Raw genomic sequence first — 22,540 nt, forward strand, 5'->3', positions numbered from 1 at the left:
TTCCCAGAGTGCTGTATCAAGGCACCTCAGTGGGAAGTCTGTGGGAAGGAAAAAGTGTGGCAGAAAACGCTGCACAACGAGAAGAGGTGACCGGACCCTGAGGAAGATTGTGGAGAAGGGCCAATTCCAGACCTTGGGGAACCTGCGGAAGCAGTGGACTGAGTCTGGAGTAGAAACATCCAGAGCCACCGTGCACAGGCGTGTGCAGGAAATGGGCTACAGGTGCCGCATTCCCCAGGTCAAGCCACTTTTGAACCAGAAACAGCAGCAGAAGCGCCTGACCTGGGCTACAGAGAAGCAGCACTGGACTGTTGCTCAGTGGTCCAAAGTACTTTTTTCGGATGAAAGCAAATTCTGCATGTCATTCGGAAATCAAGTTGCTAGAGTCTGGAGGAAGACTGGGGAGAAGGAAATGCCAAAATGCCAGAAGTCCAGTGTCAAGTACCCACAGTCAGTGATGGTCTGGGTGCCGTATCAGCTGCTGGTGTTGGTCCACTGTGTTTTATCAAGGGCAGGGTCAATGCAGCTAGCTATCAGGAGATTTTGGAGCACTTCATGCTTCCATCTGCTGAAAAGCTTTATGGAGATGAAGATTTCATTTTTCAGCACGACCTGGCACCTGCTCACAGTGCCAAAACCACTGGTAAATGGTTTACTGACCATGGTGTCACTGTGCTCAATTGGCCTGCCAACTCTCCTGACCTGAACCCCATAGAGAATCTGTGGGATATTGTGAAGAGAACGTTGAGAGACTCAAGACCCAACACTCTGGATGAGCTAAAGGCCGCTATCGAAGCATCCTGGGCCTCCATAAGACCTCAGCAGTGCCACAGGCTGATTGCCTCCATGCCACGCCGCATTGAAGCAGTCATTTCTGCCAAAGGATTCCCGACCAAGTATTGAGTGCATAACTGTATATGATTATTTGAAGGTTGACATTTTTTGTTATAAAAACACTTTTCTTTAATTGGTCGGATGAAATATGCTAATTTTGTGAGATAGGAATTTTGGGTTTTCATGAGCTGTATGCCAAAATCATCTGTATTAAGACAATAAAAGACCTGAAATTTTTCAGTTAGTGTGCAATGAATCTAAAATATATGAATGTTAAATTTTCATCATGACATTATGGAAAATAATGAACTTTATCACAATATGCTAATATTTTGAGAAGGACCTGTAACTCCTGGTCTTTTCAGTTATATAAGAAGTGATCATTCAATGGGACAGGAGAATAATTCCTGTCAGATTGATAATTAGATTGTTTAATTAGTGGTGAAATACATTAATTAAAAACAAGTATATTTTTAAGTATACTTCACAGAATTCTGTGATTTAAAATCCAATTATGGTTAAAACTTACAGAAAAAATAAACCGTAGACTAGTTTGAACTGTTTCTCTGCTTCTAGAGCTTTAGATATTTATTCTGCCTCCACAGCAGAGGAGCTGGATTCTCAGATCAAAATAATATTTTTAGACTTTGGAACCCTTGATAGTTCTGACAGAACAAATAAAAACAACCTCACCCACCCAGATCAAAATTGAAAAAACAAATTTTTGGCACAATTTATTTAATTGTTAAAGCTATGACCTTTCCATGGAGTGTGGAGTGACTTGACATAAGTTAAGTATAATCGATGTACCAGAATCCTCAGTTTTGGTGTTTGATGGAAGATGGCACCATTGTTTGGGTTGGCTGCTTCTGCTCCTCTGTGTTTGTATTGGGTGTCTCTATTATTTTATAGTTTTTATGCAGTCAGAACAGCTTTGTTATGCCATAATGGTATCTTCGCTGCTCAAACCTGTGATCCATGTACTTTGTTGAACATCAGTATCTATGGAAAACAAACTACTGACAGGTGGGAGGACTACATACAGTTTTTCCTTCATCTCCTTTTGGGTTCTCCTTCTCTCCTGAATACCTGTTCCTATGACCCCGAGTAAGTAAACGGGGGCGAGAACAAAGAAAATGAGACTGAAAAGAAGGGGCTGCAGGCCTAGCATTAAACTGACAAAGAGTGCTTTTTGAAAAGGACACCTCTGCTTTTCTGGTGGATTACGTACCCAGTTTTTGAACCAGTTCCCTATCAGGGCAAAGAAGAACCTAATCTAAACTACAAAGAGTTTTGGAAAGATGTTTGTGTCACAGTGTGTGTTTTTGGTTTGGTATTGGTTTACGTTTAGTCAGGTGTCTTGCTGTTCTAGTATGGTTAGTTTTTGAGTTCCCAGTTCTGGTGTTTTATTTTCTAGGTTCTGTTCTGTTTATTGTGTGGTCTCTGTGTGTGGTTTTTGATTCTGTAACTGTTTACGTTTTATAAGGTGTTTTTCTACTACTAGTTTGGTTAGTCCCTGAGTCCTCGTTTCTGGTGCTTGGTTTCCTAAGTTCTGTTCTGTTTGACTGTGTTATTTATTGTATTATTAGCTCTGTTATCTCCCTGTGTTCTAGTCCCTCGGGTTTGTTTACTGTTTGTCTCGTCAAGCTCCTCCATGTCCTCGTTTATCCCTATCTGGTTCACTTGCTCCCTCTGCCTCCATGTCACACCTGTTCCCTGTGTCCCTGATTACCTTCCCTATTGTTTCATGTCCACCTTTGTCTGTATTTAAGTTCGTCTTTGTCCTTTGTTCCACGCAGTGTTGTTATGTCTCTTTGATGTCTCTCTGGATTTTTGTCACTTACATTGGATCCTGTTTTCAAATACCCAGTAAACTGGATTATCTTGTCACCCTGCACCTCGCCTTCATGTGAGTGAACTCTTTAAATTAAAGTTGGAGTTTTGATCCCACTCTGCTTCCTCCAAGATTGCCTGCCTTTTGGTCCACCACACAAACCTCAACTACGACAGTTTGCTGTCAGTTCCTTAATGATTAGCTTGTGGCAATGCTGTCACCTCCGATTCGAATTGTTTTGTCAATGCTCAATTCACACTAACAAATCCTTTTCTCTGAACCAGCTATGCACCAGTAAAAGTATGGATTTCATGTTTCTCACTAAAAATAGGCAGAGGGAGAAGACGTATATCCATTTACCTCTTTCAAATAATTTACCATTATCCTGGTCTTGCTGGTGCTTTTCTTTCTGATTTTACAATCTTTTTATCGTGAACTTTAATGAACTTGGGAAAGTTTTAATGATTGGGGATTTTAACATACATGTGGATGACATTAACTGTAACACAGCAACTGACCTTTTATCGAAGTTCATTCAGTATGTCTATGGTCCCATTAACACATAAGGCTACACACTTGTTTCTTCTCTTGGGCAAAACATCACTAATGTTGGGACCCACAGCCATGGATACAACATGAAAGATTCGGTACAAACGTTTCTGGAACTTTCAAAATAAATTGCATTTAACCTACTTCCGGCACAGCCAAGAAAAGGTGTAACAGCAGACTTCCCATGATGCCACTGTCCATATAAAACCCCACTTCCCCCACAAGTCACTCTCTTCCATCCGGACTCCGCTGCGAGGCTGTTAGGAGAGACGGCGCGCTAATGTCTCTTTGCTGGCAAACAGACATAAATCTTCAACTGGATCCGAGAGTGTCATACGATCATATGCATTAAGTTAAAGAGTTCCCAGCATGACGCCGAGTGCAGCAGTTTCCCAAAGCAAGGACAATGGAACGCATCACCGTGGTTACGGCAGTTAACGTGCAGTGTGGTCAGCGGACAGAGCGAGCCGCCCAGCCACCGCTCCGGAGGTTAGCTGTAGCTAACCCTTTGTTCACAGAACTTTCTTCAAACGTCGTCGTTGCCCAGACAACTCCTCCTCAACACGGTTCAAATGAGGTTAGGGGTTTGGACAGAGATTTAGGATGAAATGATCTAAACGTTTTTCATTTTATGAAGTTTTGTTTGTGTGAAACTCTGCTATCTTGGTGCTAGCAGGCTATCTGCAGCATGCGTGCTGAGTTTTGTGTTTATGTGTTTTTAAAGTTAAGACAATTTTATTTAAAGAGTGATTTTGAACACAGAAGATTGATCATAACGCGCCGTCCGTGCTTATGCCTTTTAATCCTTTTATTGACGTATTTAAAGGTGTGTGTTTGATTCTGGTGATAAGCTCTCAGCTTCTTTTGTTATCTTTAACTGCTAACAGCAAAGAATACGTGCTTGCATACTAAAGAGTATTTACCCAGAAAGGTTGTTAGTTTTCAATCTAGTAAATAATATTTCCCTAAAAACATTATTTTACTAAACTTGATAACTAAGTAAATACCATTAAGCCCCATTTCTCCAGGAAGATTTGGCTCTTTTTCAAAATATTTCTTTAAATATTTTACTATTTCCTTAATATTTCTTTAATTATTATGTTAATAAATAAAGGCAGCTAATGAGACACTGTTGAGAAATGGTCATCCAGAAGGTTGGTTTTATTCAGCAAATCATTAATTAAAACATTATTTTAATAAAATAACATTTTATCTGATCTTGCATTATGAATGGTTGTCTAAAGGTTGCTGATTATTTTCTAAATTAGTTCCAAGACTAACTTAACTTCACATCCAGATTCTTCAAGATAATCCTTGGTTCTCAAACATAAACATTGCATGGTAATGTTGCATCACTCTAACGGTCATGATTTCTAATCATCTTTAATCAACCTGTTTATACTGTACATTGTCCATTAGTCTTCCTTATTCTTTAATTCTGCTTGGTAGTTTAGCTGGATTGTTTTAGCATAATAAAGAGTTTGTTGATTGAAATATGTTTGACTTTGAGTTGACTTATTTTTGTTAATAAATTCTTGTATTTTAAGAAACTGTGTGAATTCATTCCATATATGTGCAGAGTTTTTGCTGTTCAATAATGTCAGAGCTTGGCTCACCCTTTCTATTTTGTCCTAATACCATCACCTTACTGGGCTGGTATTCACAAAACAACCCTTAACAGACCGAAATATTATTTGATAAAATATTAAAATTAAATATTTTCAGATTCATAGTCACAACACTAATTTGTGTGTTATTGATGTTCATGTTAATGATCATTGGTGCGTATCTTTTAACCTTTGTTTTAACATAGCTTTGGACCCATTGCCACCTAAACGTCGAGTCCTGAGGATGTTGCTCTGAAGATCTGGGATTTGTTTGATCTTTGCTGAGGGAGTGCCCTGATGATCATGTTGCTACGCAGTGGTTTAATAATCATTGCTCTGATATTCTTAATGTTGTGGTACCACTGAAAACTGCCTTCATATCATATAAAAAAAAAGTTTCTCCATGGATAAATCGATCAATTTGGAAAAACAAAAGAGACTGTCATAAGGTAGAACACATGTGGAAATCCACTAATATTGATGTTCACTTGCTCCACCTCAGGGAACTTTGGATCTCTTTTTTTGAAATTTATTATAGTGCCAGAATGGAATATTTCTCAAATCTAATTTCTCTATATAAGAAAAGTTCTGAGTTCCCTGCTTGAAACAATCATTTCTCAAGTGTCCCTGTAATCTCAACACTACCTGTGTCCTCTAAAGCTGACACTAATAACTTTCTGAAGTTTTTGGTGAAAATTAAAACTCAACAATGCCACAGGAAGCATTTGTCCATTACTTTATTTCTGGCTCTCCATTTTCTTAGTCTCTGAATGTGTTTAATCCAGTAACTCTAGATGACATTTCATCTTTACTTGATGAAATAAAACCATCTTGCTTTTGGCCCTTGACTTGTAGAAATTTAGAATCCTTCACATTTAACAGGTGTGGCTCCAAGTTCTAGAAAGCATGCAGTTATTGAGCTATTGTTTAAAATTGCAATTTGGATTTGTCTTACCATTTCTATGGTGTTGCAAGGTTTTTAACAAACACACAAAAGAGATGGCATGTTACTCCAGGTCTGATCTCTTTATATTGGATACAGGTAGATTTCAGAAATCAGTTTTAGTCCTCACTTTTGGTTCCTGTGTGGTCAAGCCCTGCCTCATATCTCTGACCTTCTGGAGCACCACACCTCTTCTCACAGTCTCAGATCTAACAGTAAAGGCTGTTTATGGTTCCTCAAACACATTTTAAGATCAAAGGTGATAAATCTTATGAGCTGTAGCCTCCAGGTTGTGGAAGGTGTTGTCTGTCTTGATTCTTTTAAGAAGCAGCTTGAGACTCATTTATTCAGACTGGCATTTAACTAGTTTTATGATGTTGCATGTTTGCTGGTTTCACCTTTTCTTTTATGTTTTAATAATCTGTGTTTTTTATGCACTTATTTATTGTAAAGTACTTGGTGGTTTTTGACCTGTAAAAGGTTTTTTATAAATAAAACATACTTATTTAATGTATTATGGAAAATCACAACTTTTTATTTTTCTGGAACTGGAACTCCTTTCCTCTTTCTGGCGCTCAAACAGGGGTGTGATTCACCCCTGTGCAATTCATTAATAATCTACAACAGTTACATATTTCCACAAACTTTTGAATAACTTTACTTAACTTTACAACTGTAACCCTCCCCATGAAACCATCTCAGCACACACAACTGATAGCTAGGGAAGGTAGAAGGTTCTGGCAAATTAAGTTCTAGGCGCAAACGTTTCCAAGTCGCATATTTGAAATAAACCTTTAGATCAGTACATACTGTTACATCCCCCGTAGTGCCAACCATTTTGCAGTTTGTAATGTAGTAGTGTTGAATTAATGCATGAGTTTCCTCACTTCCAACATGCAGGCTTTTCCTGAGATAAGTATGCAAAGGACCGGAATTTCAATATTGCCACTACCTGTTGTTTGGTAAAGAAAATACATTTGCTAAATAAAAAACGGCAGGTAACTGAGAACAATATATTAAACACTTTACAATACCAAACCACTATGCACCAGGTAGCCATAACATTTTGAGCAGCTGCCTGAATTTAAACCGCTCATCTTCAGAAATGCCAAAACAGCTGTAATCTACAGGTCCTTCTCAAAATATTAGCATATTGTGATAAAGTTAATTATTTTCCATAATGTCATGATGAAAATTTAACATTCATATATTTTAGATTCATTGCACACTAACTGAAATATTTCAGGTCTTTTATTGTCTTAATAAGGATGATTTTGGCATACAGCTCATGAAAACCCAAATTCCTATCTCACAAAATTAGCATATCATTAAAAGGGTCTCTAAACGAGCTATGAACCTAATCATCTGAATCAACGAGTTAACTCTAAACACCTGCAAAAGATTCCTGAGGCCTTTAAAACTCCCAGCCTGGTTCATCACTCAAAACCCCAATCATGGGTAAGACTGCCGACCTGACTGCTGTCCAGAAGGCCACTATTGACACCCTCAAGCAAGAGGGTAAGACACAGAAAGAAATTTCTGAACGAATAGGCTGTTCCCAGAGTGCTGTATCAAGGCACCTCAGTGGGAAGGAAAAAGTGTGGCAGAAAACGCTGCACAACGAGAAGAGGTGACCGGACCCTGAGGAAGATTGTGGAGAAGGGCCGATTCCAGACCTTGGGGGACCTGCGGAAGCAGTGGACTGAGTCTGGAGTAGAAACATCCAGAGCCACCGTGCACAGGCGTGTGCAGGAAATGGGCTACAGGTGCCGCATTCCCCAGGTCAAGCCACTTTTGAACCAGAAACAGCGGCAGAAGCGCCTGACCTGGGCTACAGAGAAGCAGCACTGGACTGTTGCTCAGTGGTCCAGGGTACTTTTTTCAGATGAAAGCAAATTCTGCATGTCATTCGGAAATCAAGGTGCCAGAGTCTGGAGGAAGACTGGGGAGAAGGAAATGCCAAAATGCCAGAAGTCCAGTGTCAAGTACCCACAGTCAGTGATGGTCTGGGGTGACGTGTCAGCTGCTGGTGTTGGTCCACTGTGTTTTATCAAGGGCAGGGTCAATGCAGCTAGCTATCAGGAGATTTTGGAGCACTTCATGCTTCCATCTGCTGAAAAGCTTTATGGAGATGAAGATTTCATTTTTCAGCACGACCTGGCACCTGCTCACAGTGCCAAAACCACTGGTAAATGGTTTACTGACCATGGTATCACTGTGCTCAATTGGCCTGCCAACTCTCCTGACCTGAACCCCATAGAGAATCTGTGAGATATTGTGAAGAGAACGTTGAGAGACTCAAGACCCAACATTCTGGATGAGCTAAAGGCTGCTATCGAAGCATCCTGGGCCTCCATAAGACCTCAGCAGTGCCACAGGCTGATTGCCTCCATGCCACGCCGCATTGAAGCAGTCATTTCTGCAAAAGGATTCCCGACCAAGTATTGAGTGCATGACTGTACATGATTATTTGAAGGTTGACGTTTTTTGTATTAAAAACACTTTTCTTTTATTGGTCGGATGAAATATGCTAATTTTGTGAGATAAGAATTTTGGGTTTTCATGAGCTGTATGCCAAAATCATCCGTATTAAGACAATAAAAGACCTGAAATATTTCAGTTAGTGTGCAATGAATCTAAAATATATGAATGTTAAATTTTCATCATGACATTATGGAAAATAATGAACTTTATCACAATATGCTAATATTTTGAGAAGGACCAGTATCTAGGACCCAATTCTCCTAGACCTTTAAAGGTCTTTTCAAGTGAAAGACTGGTCAAATAAGTTCTGGAGTTTGGAGGCAATATCCACACCTAAAACTGTTTAGATTTGGAGACCAGAGAATCCAACAACAGGAGCAGTTTCAGAGATGCTAGATGTGCCATTTATTTCTATTTTCCTCTCACACAGATGCATTCTACTGCCCTTACATAATTTAATTTACTGCTAGAGCGATCTAAAACCTTGTTATGCTAAGTGTCTGATTTACTTCCTAATTATTATTAACTCAGACAGGAAACACCTAGGCAGGATGTGTTTACTTTTTGACATACTTAAGGCAAAGATGACACATGTTAAAGTTGCGGTGCCATTGTACTAAAGATATTTAAAACACAAATATAAAAGCTCACAATTTGATTGGTTCGTGGCTGGGCTACTTGAAAAGTACATTGAACAAACAAATATAACAAATATACACACTACACTTCTGTTATTGCTCTTGTTTTCATGAGCTGAACGAAGATCTAAGACTTTTTCTATGTACACAAGAAGCATAGTTTTTTCAAATATTGTTCACAAGTCTATCTACATCTGCTTTAGTGAACACTTATTGTGGCCAACCTAAGGGACACCTGTGCAATAATTTTGTAAGCATCTTGATATGCCACACCTGTGAGGTGGACGGATTATCTCAGCAAAGGAAAGTGTTCACTAAAAACAGATTTAGACTGATTTGTAAGCAACATTTGTGAGAAATATGCCATTGTGTACATAGAAAAAGTCTTAAATATTTGGGTGAAGCTCATTAAAAATGGGAGCAACAACAGAGGTGTTGTGTTTAGATTTGTGTTCACTGTAGTTCTTTACAGTCCAACATAACCAACGTTAGCAAGTCTAAACAGTATACCTATGATGCAAATCAGTGATGTAAGAATGAGAAATGGGGACAAAAAAGTATTTATAAAGTGACTCCCGGCTTTATAGAGGCCAGGCAGCTGCTCACATTATCACACATTGTTTAGCTAATGATAACTTAACTAAAAAATATAAATTTTACCCTCATTCAGTTTTATGCTATTTTCCGTAGCATTATGTCAATACAACATTTAGCAGATGAAGTAAATCTTTATCTTCTGTCCCTAGAAAAAAGATGATTAAAGACACAAAAAACCTATCTCACCATAGATGCCTGTGCGCTGATGGGAAATGAAGTCCTCCAGATTAGCTTGAAAGATTGTCTCTCCGCCTTGCTGGTCAACACTCCCATTGTCCACCAAGAGGAAAGCTTGGCAGCTGTTGTCCAAACAGCGTATGTCATTTGTTGATTTCTGGGCATAGTAACAAGCTGGGAAACTTCCCTTCAGACCGGCAACACAAGAATCAAATGGCCACCATTGTCAGCCATCATTGTCATGCTTAGCTTTAGGACATTAGACACCTCCCCCTCAGCTGTGAAACAGAATACAGAAGATTGACTACCTGGGGGTTGACGAGCTGCTGCCTATTGTGCACCAGACCCCAAGGAGCCACTCCAATGGCGATTACTTTTTTCTGGGACACAGCTGAAGCCACAGCCCCATTGTCTCTCACAGCCTCTCCCACACAGCGGGAAACACTCTCTCTCAGACCCCCCCCCGTCAAAATCCAGGCACCTGGACAAGTATAGTTAGACTGTAAGAAGCATGTGGGATTTATCTATTTCTTTATCAAAATTTGTGATGTCACCCAGCAGGCAGAGAGATAGACAGATTGAGACTATGTACTCAAGGCATGTTCGCATACTCTCATTGGTATTTTGTGCCATTTTAAGAGAGTTTGTGCAAATTTTACCTGAATAGGTAAAATTGGTCCCAGATCAATGTTAGATGTACTTGGAACACAGCCGTATCTAAAACTATCCATGTTGATTCCTCAGGAACAATTTAAATTTAAAAATAGAGAAATCTTCCTAAGAAACTTGCTCTCATTGTTTGGTCATATTTAATTTGTAAAGTTCAAAGTTTTCATGTTAAGTATTGGCCAGATCAATGCAGAGTGGTTGCTTCTTACCTGTACTCTGTGCAGCCCTAACCAGTCCTTTCCTCAGGATATTTATCACCCATGGCTCAATCTTCTCATGGCCAACACCTCCCACCACTGATACCACCAGGTTGGGTGTGGGCAGGCCCCATTCGGTCATCATCAGATTGTATATGACCTGTGGAGGTGTGTCACATGAAAGCCGCAGAAACTGAAACAGATAGACAGCATAGCATTAATCCATTGTTGACACATTAAGTCTCTCAGTAAAAATACAGAAGTAAATAGTCCCGGTGAAAAAAGTAAACCCTCTTCTAAACCAAGGATTTTATGCAGGAGGGTACACTAACATGATTTGGTCTTTACCCTGGATTAAGTGGCAGTTTGCTGCTCTGCAGCATACATATGTTAATCAAACCAATGCCAAGAAGAAAAAACATCAGCAATGACGTTAGAGAAGGTCGTCTCTAAGGTCTTGAGCAATAAGTAATTTATGTAAAACAGAAAGATAAAAGAAACACATGTACACACATTCATACTGATTGCACAATTTCCATTTTTGCATCTCCCTTTACATTGTGGCTGTATCAAGTTTAGCTGTTGCTGTTGGATAGAAACTGTTTTTGAATCTGCTTGTCCTTGCTTTTAATTTGTTGCATCTGCCTGGCAGTGACAGTTCAAACAGACAGTGACCCCAGTGAAATGTGCCCTTCATAATGTTATGGGCTTTTTGGAGACAGTGGGAACTGTGAAGTTCTTCAAGTGTGTGGAGAAGGCAGCTAATGATCATTTAGGCTGCGTTAATGACCCTCTGGAACGATTTCCTCTGAGCCACTGTACAGGTGGTGTACCACACACAGATGCAGTAGGTCATTATGCTCTCAACAGAGCACCAATAAAAGGACACCAGGAGTCTCTATGTGATGTAATTTATTTCAAAGCACCTTCAGGAAATCTTTTGAGCGTGTTGCAAGCATCAAATTCAAAATGAGTGAATTTTTGCAGAAAAACAAACAGGTTTCTCAGTAATAAAATTAAATTTCTTGTCATTGTAGCGCATTCAATTGCTGATAAAGTTCATTAATTTCCATAATGTCATGATGAAAATTTAACATTCATATATTTTAGATTCATTGCACACTAACTGAAATATTTCAGGTCTTTTATTGTCTTATTACGGATGATTTTGGCATACAGCTCATGAAAACCCATAATTCCTATCTCACAAAATTAGCATATCATTAAAAGGGTCTCTAAACGAGCTATGAACCTAATCATCTGAATCAACGAGTTAACTCTAAACACCTGCAAAAGATTCCTGAGGCCTTTAAAACTCCCAGCCTGGTTCATCACTCAAAACCCCAATCATGGGTAAGACTGCCGACCTGACTGCTGTCCAGAAGGCCACTATTGACATCCTCAAGCAAGAGGGTAAGACACAGAAATAAATTTCTGAACGAATACGCTGTTCCCAGAGTGCTGTATCAAGGCACCTCAGTGGGAAGTCTGTGGGAAGGAAAAAGTGTGGCAGAAAACGCTGCACAACGAGAAGAGGTGACCGGACCCTAAGGAAGATTGTGGAGAAGGGCCGATTCCAGACCTTGGGGGACCTGCGGAAGCAGTGGACTGAGTCTGGAGTAGAAACATCCAGAGCCACCGTGCACAGGCGTGTGCAGGAAATGGGCTACAGGTGCCGCATTCCCCAGACCTGGGCTACAGAGAAGCAGCACTGGACTGTTGCTCAGTGGTCCAAAGTACTTTTTTCGAATGAAAGCAAATTCTGCATGTCATTCGGAAATCAAGGTGCCAGAGTCTGGAGGAAGACTGGGGAGAAGGAAATGCCAAAATGCCAGAAGTCCAGTGCCAAGTACCCACAGTCAGTGATGGTCTGGGGTGCCGTGTCAGCTGCTGGTGTTGGTCCACTGTGTTTTATCAAGGGCAGGGTCAATGCAGCTAGCTATCAGGAGATTTTGGAGCACTTCATGCTTCCATCTGCTGAAAAGCTTTATGGAGATGAAGATTTCATTTTTCAGCACGACCTGGCACCTGCTCACAGTGCCAAAACCACTGGTAAATGGTTTACTGACCATGGTATCACTGTGCTCAATTGGCCTGCCAACTCTCCTGACCTGAACCCCATAGAGAATCTGTGGGATATTGTGAAGAGAATGTTGAGAGACTCAAGACCCAACACTCTGGATGAGCTAAAGGCCGCTATCGAAGCATCCTGGGCCTCCATAAGACCTCAGCAGTGCCACAGGCTGATTGCCTCCATGCCACGCCACATTGAAGCAGTCATTTCTGCAAAAGGATTCCCAACCACGTATTGAGTGCATAACTGTACATGATTATTTGAAGGTTGACGTTTTTTGTATTAAAAACACTTTTCTTTAATTGGTCGGATGAAATATGCTAATTTTGTGAGATAGGAATTTTGGGTTTTCATGAGCTGTATGCCAAAATCATCTGCATTAAGACAATAAAAGACCTGAAATATTTCAGTTAGTGTGCAATGAATCTAAAATATATGAATGTTAAATTTTCATCATTACATTATGGAAAATAATGTATGTTTAACAGGATTTGCAAATCATTGTATCATGTTTTTATTTACGTTTTACACAATGTCCCAACTTCAATGGAACTGGGATCATGGTTTTAGAATGTGTTGCCATGTTAGTTAATCCCTCTGTGTTTAGTTTCTGAGTTTATTCTTGTGTTATGTTTTTTGTACATTTGTTCTTTGTACAGTGTCTCTCCCTCAATATGCCCGATTTCCTTCTGCCTCAGCTGCTCCACATTATCCCCTGATTAGCACACCTGCATTCAATGTCCTTCTCCACACTTCTGTAAGTATATAAGCTCACTGGTGTTCATTGCTAATTGCTGGATTTTTCCATTATTCCATTGCTCTGCCCATATTCCTGTCTGTACTCTATGTCCTGTTTTCCTTGTGCCTGGCTGTGAGTTTTTGTTTTTTGATATCATTAAAATCTTTCTATTCATCATGCTGCTCCTTAATTTCTGCCTGCACTTCAGGCCTACAAACAACCCACACAACTTGACACTACATGAACATTTTTGTAATGATTTTAAAATTATTTACCTTTAAACCCTTATATGCTTTGGGGCAGAGATTATCCTACCAGGTCCCTTTAGTGCATTTTACGTCCAAATTGAAGAATATACTGTGAAAATCCTGCCTAAAAACTTGTATTTTTACGTTGGCTTTTAATTCAGGTCCCATCAGCTCGGAGTCCCATCAGGTTTTTTATGTTGTGGTGTTTACCTATTTTAGTCTCATTTTATTAATTTTACTTTTTTATTTTCACTCCCTTTTAATCTTGTGAAGCCCTTTGGTGAACTTTGTTGTTTTTAAAGGTGATATATAAATAAAATTGAAATTGACGTAAGGCCATTTCCAAACTATTTGAGGTCCATTATTACACATACAGAAAGTCATAGATTACTTAAGGACTACATTTAAGACAGCTGTCTTTCTGTCCAATAGTGGATGTTCCAGCAAATACAACCCAAACTCAGATTGAGCAGTACTCGGAGAAGTGAACTCCATGTAAGACTTTATAGGCCTTAGTAGGTTAAAGGTTGAAGTTCACGACAGGACAGTTAGAAGATGACTAAATAAGTTTGGTATGTTAAGTAGGTAAATAGCCTCTTCTTTTTATGAAGCAAATGTCTGCCATGACTGTGTGACTTCTGTTTTGTGTTTTGATTTAAACATATTTATACTCAGATCTGAGTTGCAATTATTAGTTGAGGTTAATATCAAAAGATCCTAGTTCCTGTTGTTTCTTTTTCTGAGTTTCTTTGTTATCGTTTGGCTGGTATCTTCCTTTATTTTTGTGTTGGGTTTTGTTCTGTTTCTGGTTTGTAGATTTTTCTGCTTTCTGTAGTTTTGCTTCCCTGGTTCGCACGTTTTCAGTTTTCCTTCTCCATTTATTCAGTTTAAATTCCTTGCCTTCTCTCACACCTACACCCTGTTACTAATCAACAACCTCCTTGTGCTCCTTGTTGAGCAATCACCACTTTAGTTTAGATCTCTTAGTTAGTCTAAATCTTTGCTAGATCCTTCTGTTGGTTGTGCCTGTTGTGTTCTTACATCTCAGTGCTTTCAGTTGTGGTTATTGTGGTTATCACTTCCAGTCTCCAGCCCTGTACATTTCTTTATTTAATACATTCACTCATTATGAGACTGTCTGCATGTCTCTAGAACTCCAAAATATACAGGGCTAGAAATAGCAGCATTCAGTCACACTGAAGCCAAACTACTGTACCCCGCAGGTACCAGTTTCTGTCATATAAATTAGCTACACAAACATAACTGTTTAATTCATCTAGGTGGTTGGTGTTTAAAATATATTCTGCCCATGGAAAATTAATGCTGACATGTTTTGATAGATCAGACCCGACACACCCTGTTGACATTTAACTAGGGGCAGAGGAGGAGTTATCTCTGCCTGTATTGGTTAAGTAGGGTGGTATCAGTCTACCTAATCTGTGTGTATGGATAATTGTGTGTGTGTAAAGACAATGTTTCTCACATGGCTGAGTCTGCGTCCAGCTCCAGCAAACTCCAGCTGTCCAAAAGCATCTGTGGGATATTCAGAGGAGTGCTGCTGGCTGTCCCACTTGGTAACAGTCATTGCTTCGAAGTTGTCTCCTGTTGCCGCGGAGTCATGTATTTCCCGTAGACAACCGCACTGACATTGCGCTCCATTACTGCCACATAAACAAAACACATAATTCTTTTATTCTGTGACTTATACAACCTCCCATTTATTCTGAGATCTCATGGATAATGACAAGATTTAGTCCAATTTTAGGAATATGTTTAACTTTAAAACTTTACAAATTACTGAACAGTACAAAACTGATGTAACAAGTGTAAAATAAGGTAAGATTTTGTACATAATTAGGAAAAACTGATATTTAGGAAAGCAAACTATACAATTATTATTATTCAGCAGCTGTGATATAAAAGTGTGTACCAATAGTCATTCATACCGCTGTGTGACATGGAAGAAAAATGTTTCATGGCTTTCAACATTTGTACAAGAAAATATCTAGAATGCTGTACATTTATATTCAGCCAACCTGAGTCAATACTTTGTAGAACCACCTTTTACTTCAGCTACAGCCGCAGGTATTTGAACATCAACAGACTGAAAAGTTTGCCCATTTTCATTGCAAAATAGTTTAAACTCAGTTAGACTGAATCAAGAATGTCTGAACATAAAGTTTCTAGTGTTGTCACTGACTCTCAGTTGGATTCTCAATCCTGGTCCTCAGGGTCGCTTGTCCTTCATTATTTAGATGTGTTCCTGCTCTACCACACTAATTTAAAAGACTGAATTACATCTTTAGCATGCCATCAGGTGTTTCAGAAACCTGTTAATCACATCTAACACATTATGTCAGGTGTGTGACAGCAGGAAAACACTTTGTGAGGACCATAGTTAAGAATCAATAATCTAAATCATTCCATTGTATCTCTGGTTGTCCTGCTTGAAGGTGAAACTCCTCCCCAGCCTCAAGTCTTCTGCAGCCTCTAACAGATTGTCTTTCAGGATTCTCCTGGATTTAGCTGCATCCCCCTTTCTATCTACTCTGACCAGCTTCCCTGTTCCGACTGAAGAAAAGGATCCTCACAGCATGATGCTGCCACTATTGTTGGTATGTTGTGCTCAGGGTGATGTGCAGTTTTTAGTTTTCACCACACAAATAATTTTGCATGTAGGGCAAAAAGGTATTCTTCAGTTAATGTCCCTGTGTCCATTAGTATTAGGTTCTGAGTCTTATTTTATCTGTTTTTTTTTCCTGTTGCTTTCTTATTCTTGTATTCCATTATATTTAGATTTCTGTTAGAATCCTTCCAATGTTCTCTCCTCTTTCAGCTGTTTTTCCCTTCATTTATCTCAGCTGTGTCTCATCTCCTCCTTTGCCCTGCCTTTCTCCACTCTTCCCTATTTATTCATATGGTCTGGTTGTAATTTTTCTCTACTGGATTTTACTTTTGGCTCATCTGCTCTATGTCCGTTGACTGTCTGTCTTTCTTTTTTGCCTGTCTGATCCATGCCAGGTACTCAGCCCATGCTACATGTCCTGTTGTACATGCAAGTTATCAGTTCTCTTATGAAACATCTTTAATTCACCATGCTTCTCAGACCCTCTTGCTTACACTTTGTTTCTGCAAAACCTTCACAAAATATCACAAAAGAATCCAGCCATCTGGACCAAGCAGTCAATGGAGCCTCAGAGCTACCTATTGGGATCCAGCAGAAGGAGGAAGATGCGAGAGCCCATTATGGAGAAGCCATAGAGATCCTGCCTTCTCCACTGCTGTTGGAAGAGAAGCTGCAGACCTTTCCTTTCCCGCTCCTGTGCTGCTTGTTCGGTGCTCCTTTGCTGCCCTCCAGTGTTTTGCAAAAAATAACAAACAGCTGACCTCTTTGCTTCATCTTTGTCTGCTGCGGCAGCTATGGCGAGTCTCACGTTGACAGAGGCAGCGGCGCTCACATCTGTCACTGTGGCAGTTAAAGCATGCTCTCTGGTATTCAGAGGGGTTTGGGGACAAACTGCCCCGTTTCTTATCCAGATGGGTTTGAGGACGTCTTGCCTCGTGCTCCAAAGGGGTTTAGGGATGAACTCAGGTTCTCCCAGTTCCCTGTCAGTCTTTAGATTCTCTGTGCTGCCAGTCTCCTAGGCTTTCTCTCTGCTGCAACCAGCCTCCAAGGTTCCTGCATTGCTGCCACTGGCCTCCCGGTTCTCCCTGCATCGCAGGTGCTGGCCGCCTGAACTCTGTGCCTCCTCGGGACGACCTCTCGGTCACCCGCCTGAACTCTGTTCAGTGGTGGAGGTAATCAGGATTTGTCTATGTAGTCCTTTTGGCAATTTCTTTGCTGTTAGTAGTGTTCCTAGATTTTGCATTCTTCAGTTCCTTAAAAACCACAACAAAATACGACAAATTCTTTTAACACGAAATAGTGGATGAGGCTGGGGTTGAGGCAGCACCTTCAAGCTGTTCTGACCCATTATGCATCTCAATAATGGGGGAATATTCCTTTTTAAACTAGTCCATGTCTGAACTGAGTCAGAGACTGGCTTTTTGTACCTTCCTTATAACTTCTTCTAGGAGAGCCCTAGAAGAAGTTATATTGTCTGCTGGGAAGGGGTCTTTTACAGTGAACTGCTTCTCACTGTGTCTGAGGACAGCAAGGTCCTTTGCGATGTCTGTTTCAAGGTGGAATATCCTAATCAACCTTTATCCCCAGCAGAAGCTTTTACCAATATTTTTTATTTAAGTGTAGAAGAATCAAAAGCAACTCTATACAAATAGGGTTTTAACCTTGATTTAAAGGAACTCAGGGATTCAGAATTTCTGCAGTTTTCTGGAAGTTTGTTCCAGATTAGTGGAGCATAAAAAGTGAATACTGCTTTTCCATTTTTGGTTCTGGGTGTGAAGAGTGGACTTGAACTTGAAGACCTGAGTGGTCTGGAAGGTTAATACCACAGCAATAAGTGTTTAATGTATATTGGTACTAAGCCATTTGGTGACTTATGACTCAGTCTGCATGGGGATAGCACATTCTGACCAGAACCACAGTATAGGTGGTGGTATCATGTGTGAAGGGAGAGTGCTATTAATGAGTCAAGCTTTTTACAACTATGACTCATTGCTGAAGCAAAGCCTTAGGGATCACAAGAGGGTTGTCCATGCTTTTATCCACTCTTGTGTGGACTGTTGTAACTATTTAGATGTTGGGCTAAATCCATTATCCTTGACTTATGATTTATGGGACACACCAGCCAGCATGTTTTTTTCATATTTGCGTTCTTTATTACATAGTTTAAATTCGTAAATCATTAACAGGCTTCTGTAGATCTCAAGGACAGGCCAATAAGGGAACAGAAGTATTTGGACCAGATACGTGGGAAAAAGAAAAAAAAAGAACATTCTTTTGTGTCATTGTTTTCATAATTTCCCTGTTTATGTTCTTTAAAGTGTTGACATTTTAGTTCAGTCCTTTGTGTATTTTCTTTGTTCATTCTTGTGTTCTTTGTACATTTAGATTATCACAGTTGGGATTTCCTGAAGTTTTACTTATTCCATTCAGCTCCTCTGCCTCAGCTGTTCCTCATTTTCACCAAATTGCTCTCACCTGCTTACTATGCTTGTTTCCACACTTCCCTCAGTATTTAAGCTCTCTGGTTGTCGATACTCATTGCTGGTTTCTGTCGTTGTCTGCCTTCTGTTCTGTTGCTCTGTACTGTTCCCGTGCTTTGCCAGATGTGTTCCACAACCTGCTCTTTGTAGTTCTTTTTCTCATGATTAAATATGCTGCTTTGACACAACCTTGTTCTGCACTCGGGTCTCTCTTTTAACCACAACCATCATAATTACTTACCAAGCAGTGTGCCCTAAGGACCTGGAGTGCAAAACAATCTCATTGCATGCTTCAAGCAGCATTAGCTTGTCTCTGTTGATGTTATTTTGTAGGCCAGACACTGAAACGTTAGAAGACACCTAGTGTAAAGAATAAAGGCCAATTTGCTGATGGGAGTTATAAAAAACCTGCAACAATTTTTAAAAGATCCAATTTACATCTTGCACATTAGGATCTTGTGGAGGATGTCTGTTCTGTAAAAACACACGTGGATCTATATTATAGGATTTATGAGCAAATTAGGAAATATTGAACATACAGAAAAGAGACTTAGAGATTTGTGACAAAAAGAAAATGAAAATACCTGAAATAAATGTGCTTCTTTTAAATAGTCTGTGCAATAAATTGTACGAAACACAAATTATTAGGTTGACAAGATCGGGTAAACCGTAAAAGTATAAACTATCTAATGAATAAGGAATTCAGTGAAGTTTTAGTTTAATTTTCAGTTTTTTTTTTTACAAAAGTGTTCTAACATGATTTTTGAGAACGACACACTGGCTGTTAACCAAAAGCTTCATGTTTGAACAAGAATAAATTTAAATAACATCGAATAAGCCTAAACGGCTCATTTTCATCATTTTTAAAATTAGAAATAAAAATTACCTGGAAGTGTCTTCAACAAAGGTCGTGCAGACTCTTTTCTTGATGACCTTGGGAATCTGGCTCTATGAACATAAAACAACAATCTTTACAAATAAAGAAACATTTCTGACTGACTTGTTGGTGAGAATAGTATAGCTGATTTTCTGTTCATTGTGCACTTTAGTTTATATTCTGTTTTTTCTGTGACATTTCCTGAGGTTAGTTTTGTCCTTGTATTTCTGTTTAGTTATTTTTTCTGTTTTAGTTCTAGTCACGTTTTGCATGTTTTACTCTTTCAGAGTAAACAGCTTAATTTGGTCCACCTGCTTCATGCCAATCAGTCTCCCTGTCTCACCTGTTTGAGGCATAATATATACTGTTCAGTTGTCTGTTATAGCGCTTTGTTGGCCATGTAGTTAAATTGGCCAAGCATTCAAATTAAAATTTTAATATGGATATATTCTATTCTAAAGTATTTTTGTCCAAATAACACCTTATGCTTAAACCAAAATCGCAGCATAACTTTATACTGACTTTTTACTCGTTACAGACAATAAGTGTCATGGTTTAAATCTGTTTGAATTTTGTTTTGTTTCTCTCTGATTCTGATTGTTTTTCTAATGTTTTGGATCTTGCTTCTGATCATTGTTATCCAGGTGGTGCTTTAGTTATTTCCTTAGGTTTAGTTTCTCATAATTCTTGTATTCCGTTTATAGTGTTTGTCAGTTTATGTTCTGCTTTATCTGTAAGATGTTCCTTAGGTTTGACTGTGTCCATGTATTCCTATTTAGTTCCAGCTGTCTTGTTTCCACTCCCTGCCACAGTCAGCTTGCAATCAGCTTCATTCGGTCCACCTGCACCTTGTCCATCAGTCTCCTTGCATTACCTATGCCATGCCACATATATACTCCTCATTTCTGTTTGTGCGTTGCTGGTTTACTTTGTTCTCCTTCACTCATGTCTGTTGTCCATGTCTGTCTATGCCAGTTTACCTTGCCAAGCCAAGCCTATCCATGTCCATGCCTGTAACTGCTTCCACCTGCGTGTCGGTAGGTTTTTGTTCAGTTAAACCTTGCTACCCACCAAGCCACACTACCTCTTGCCAGTCAGTGTTTGGGTCCACTCCAAGAGGCGTTCATGACAAAAATCTATTTCAAAAATCTATTTCATGAAAAACCTTGCTTGCAAAACAACAATATTGGGTCCGATGATTTAATTTCTTTTGCTAAATCAGTCTAAGTGGAAGTAGCATCCTCTTATTCAGCCACAGAACAGGGCATTGACTAATCTTGGAGGCCTTAAAGCAGAGAATGTAGATAGTGTGGGTGCAGCAATGCCCAGGACTTTAAGAAGCCTTTCTAACTGCATTAAACATGTGTGTTTTACTTTTAATATTACCGATTGACTCTTGAAACCGCAAACCGTCCATCCTCTCTTGGCACACTGTTTGATGGATGGAGGAGACGAGCCTCTTCTAGCAATTGTATATTAGATAATTCTTAATTTTCCACAAATGGTCAATATGTAATTCCAAATAACCATGACAATGTCTTGTGACTGTCAAAGAAGCAAACCGGTTCCTTTCGGTGGAAAAACGTTACGAGAGACTGTGTCTACACACCATGAGGGATGTTTGTAGTGAATTACAGCAAACCAACAAGTTCTTGAATGACACTAGTGACTCAAACCCAGCTGAAAATAAAATGTTTGTGGCTCGAACCTGTTTAGTTCTACAATGTCTGCTTAAAATCCACACAGCGCTGTCTAGCTGCTACATTGAGCTCAATTATAGGTCAGTGCTGATCATGTAATCACCTGTAATGACATGAATATGCCTCCTATATTTATATTTGGAAGAGTGTCACCATACACACTTTGTGAAGAACTTGAAACCATTCAGGACGTCACATAAAATAAATAAGAAATGACTTCGAAGCCAGCCATCGCGCACAGAGCGTGACTGAGGTTTGTTCCCAACACAACTATTATTAATAGAATAATTATTATTATAGAATAAAGGAATCATGAGTTTTAGAGGCCAGCATGCTGTTGCATCCAAGAGACACATTTGCACATCAGAAAAAGGTTGAATACATATATTTAATGAAAATGCATTAAAAAAAAGCATTTTCATTGGAGGAAAAAGCATATTGACTTAGAGATGGAACCCTTATAACAGTGTAAGTGTAAGTCCATTAAATTCAATAAAACTTCTGAAAAGCAATAGAAAGATCCGCAGCATAGTGAGAACTTGAACTGGCACCAGCGACGCACAGTTCCTCCTGGTTTCCCTCTGTAACACTGAGCTTCAAAATGATTGCCCTGGGCGATCTAAACTGGCTAATAAGCCATCATCATGTGCCAGCAGATCAGCATGATCTCTGAAAAAAACGGTCCCTCCGACTTCCCCCAGCTGGGCTAAAGCTGTCATCATTCCACCATTACGCGCAACTTTATGCAGCTATTTCAGAATCAGCTTTATTGCCAAGTTCGTACATACAAACAAGGAATTTGACTCCGGTACACTTTGCTCTCTGGTTTTTGTTTTTTTGCGTTAAAGAATATACATATATACAATTTACAATATACAAATATACACATATATAAAAAGGTGCATTTGCAACATCTGTATGCTGTTGTTCTGTACTCTATTGAATGTTCATCAGAGAAACAGCCTGGGGGAAGAAACTGTCTTTGTGGCGGCTGGTTTTAGTAAACAGTGCTCTGTAGCGACGGCCTGAAGGTAAAACTCTAAACAGTTTATGTGCAGGGTGTGTGGGGTCTGCAGAGATTTTAGCAGCTCTTTTTCTGACCCTAGACCTGTATAAGTCCTGGATGGAGGGAAGGTCAGTTATGGTTATGGTTGTTTCTTTATGGTTCTATTATTGATTAGTCTCTGTATTAAGGTTCTTTGTTCTCCTAGATTCGTTAGCTCCTCTTTTAATATCTGTGTTTATTTATGGTTTGGTATTCTTTTTC

The 22,540-nt window shown here is 39.5% G+C and overlaps 1 pseudogene; it reads right to left on the minus strand.

Annotated features, from left to right (window-relative positions):
* LOC124862635 overlaps positions 1-22,540 on the minus strand; it is a 64,766-nt pseudogene that overhangs the window by 36,290 nt on the left and 5,936 nt on the right.

The sequence above is a fragment of the Girardinichthys multiradiatus genome, chromosome X (assembly GCF_021462225.1).
Source record: "Girardinichthys multiradiatus isolate DD_20200921_A chromosome X, DD_fGirMul_XY1, whole genome shotgun sequence".
Lineage (NCBI taxonomy): Eukaryota > Metazoa > Chordata > Actinopteri > Cyprinodontiformes > Goodeidae > Girardinichthys > Girardinichthys multiradiatus.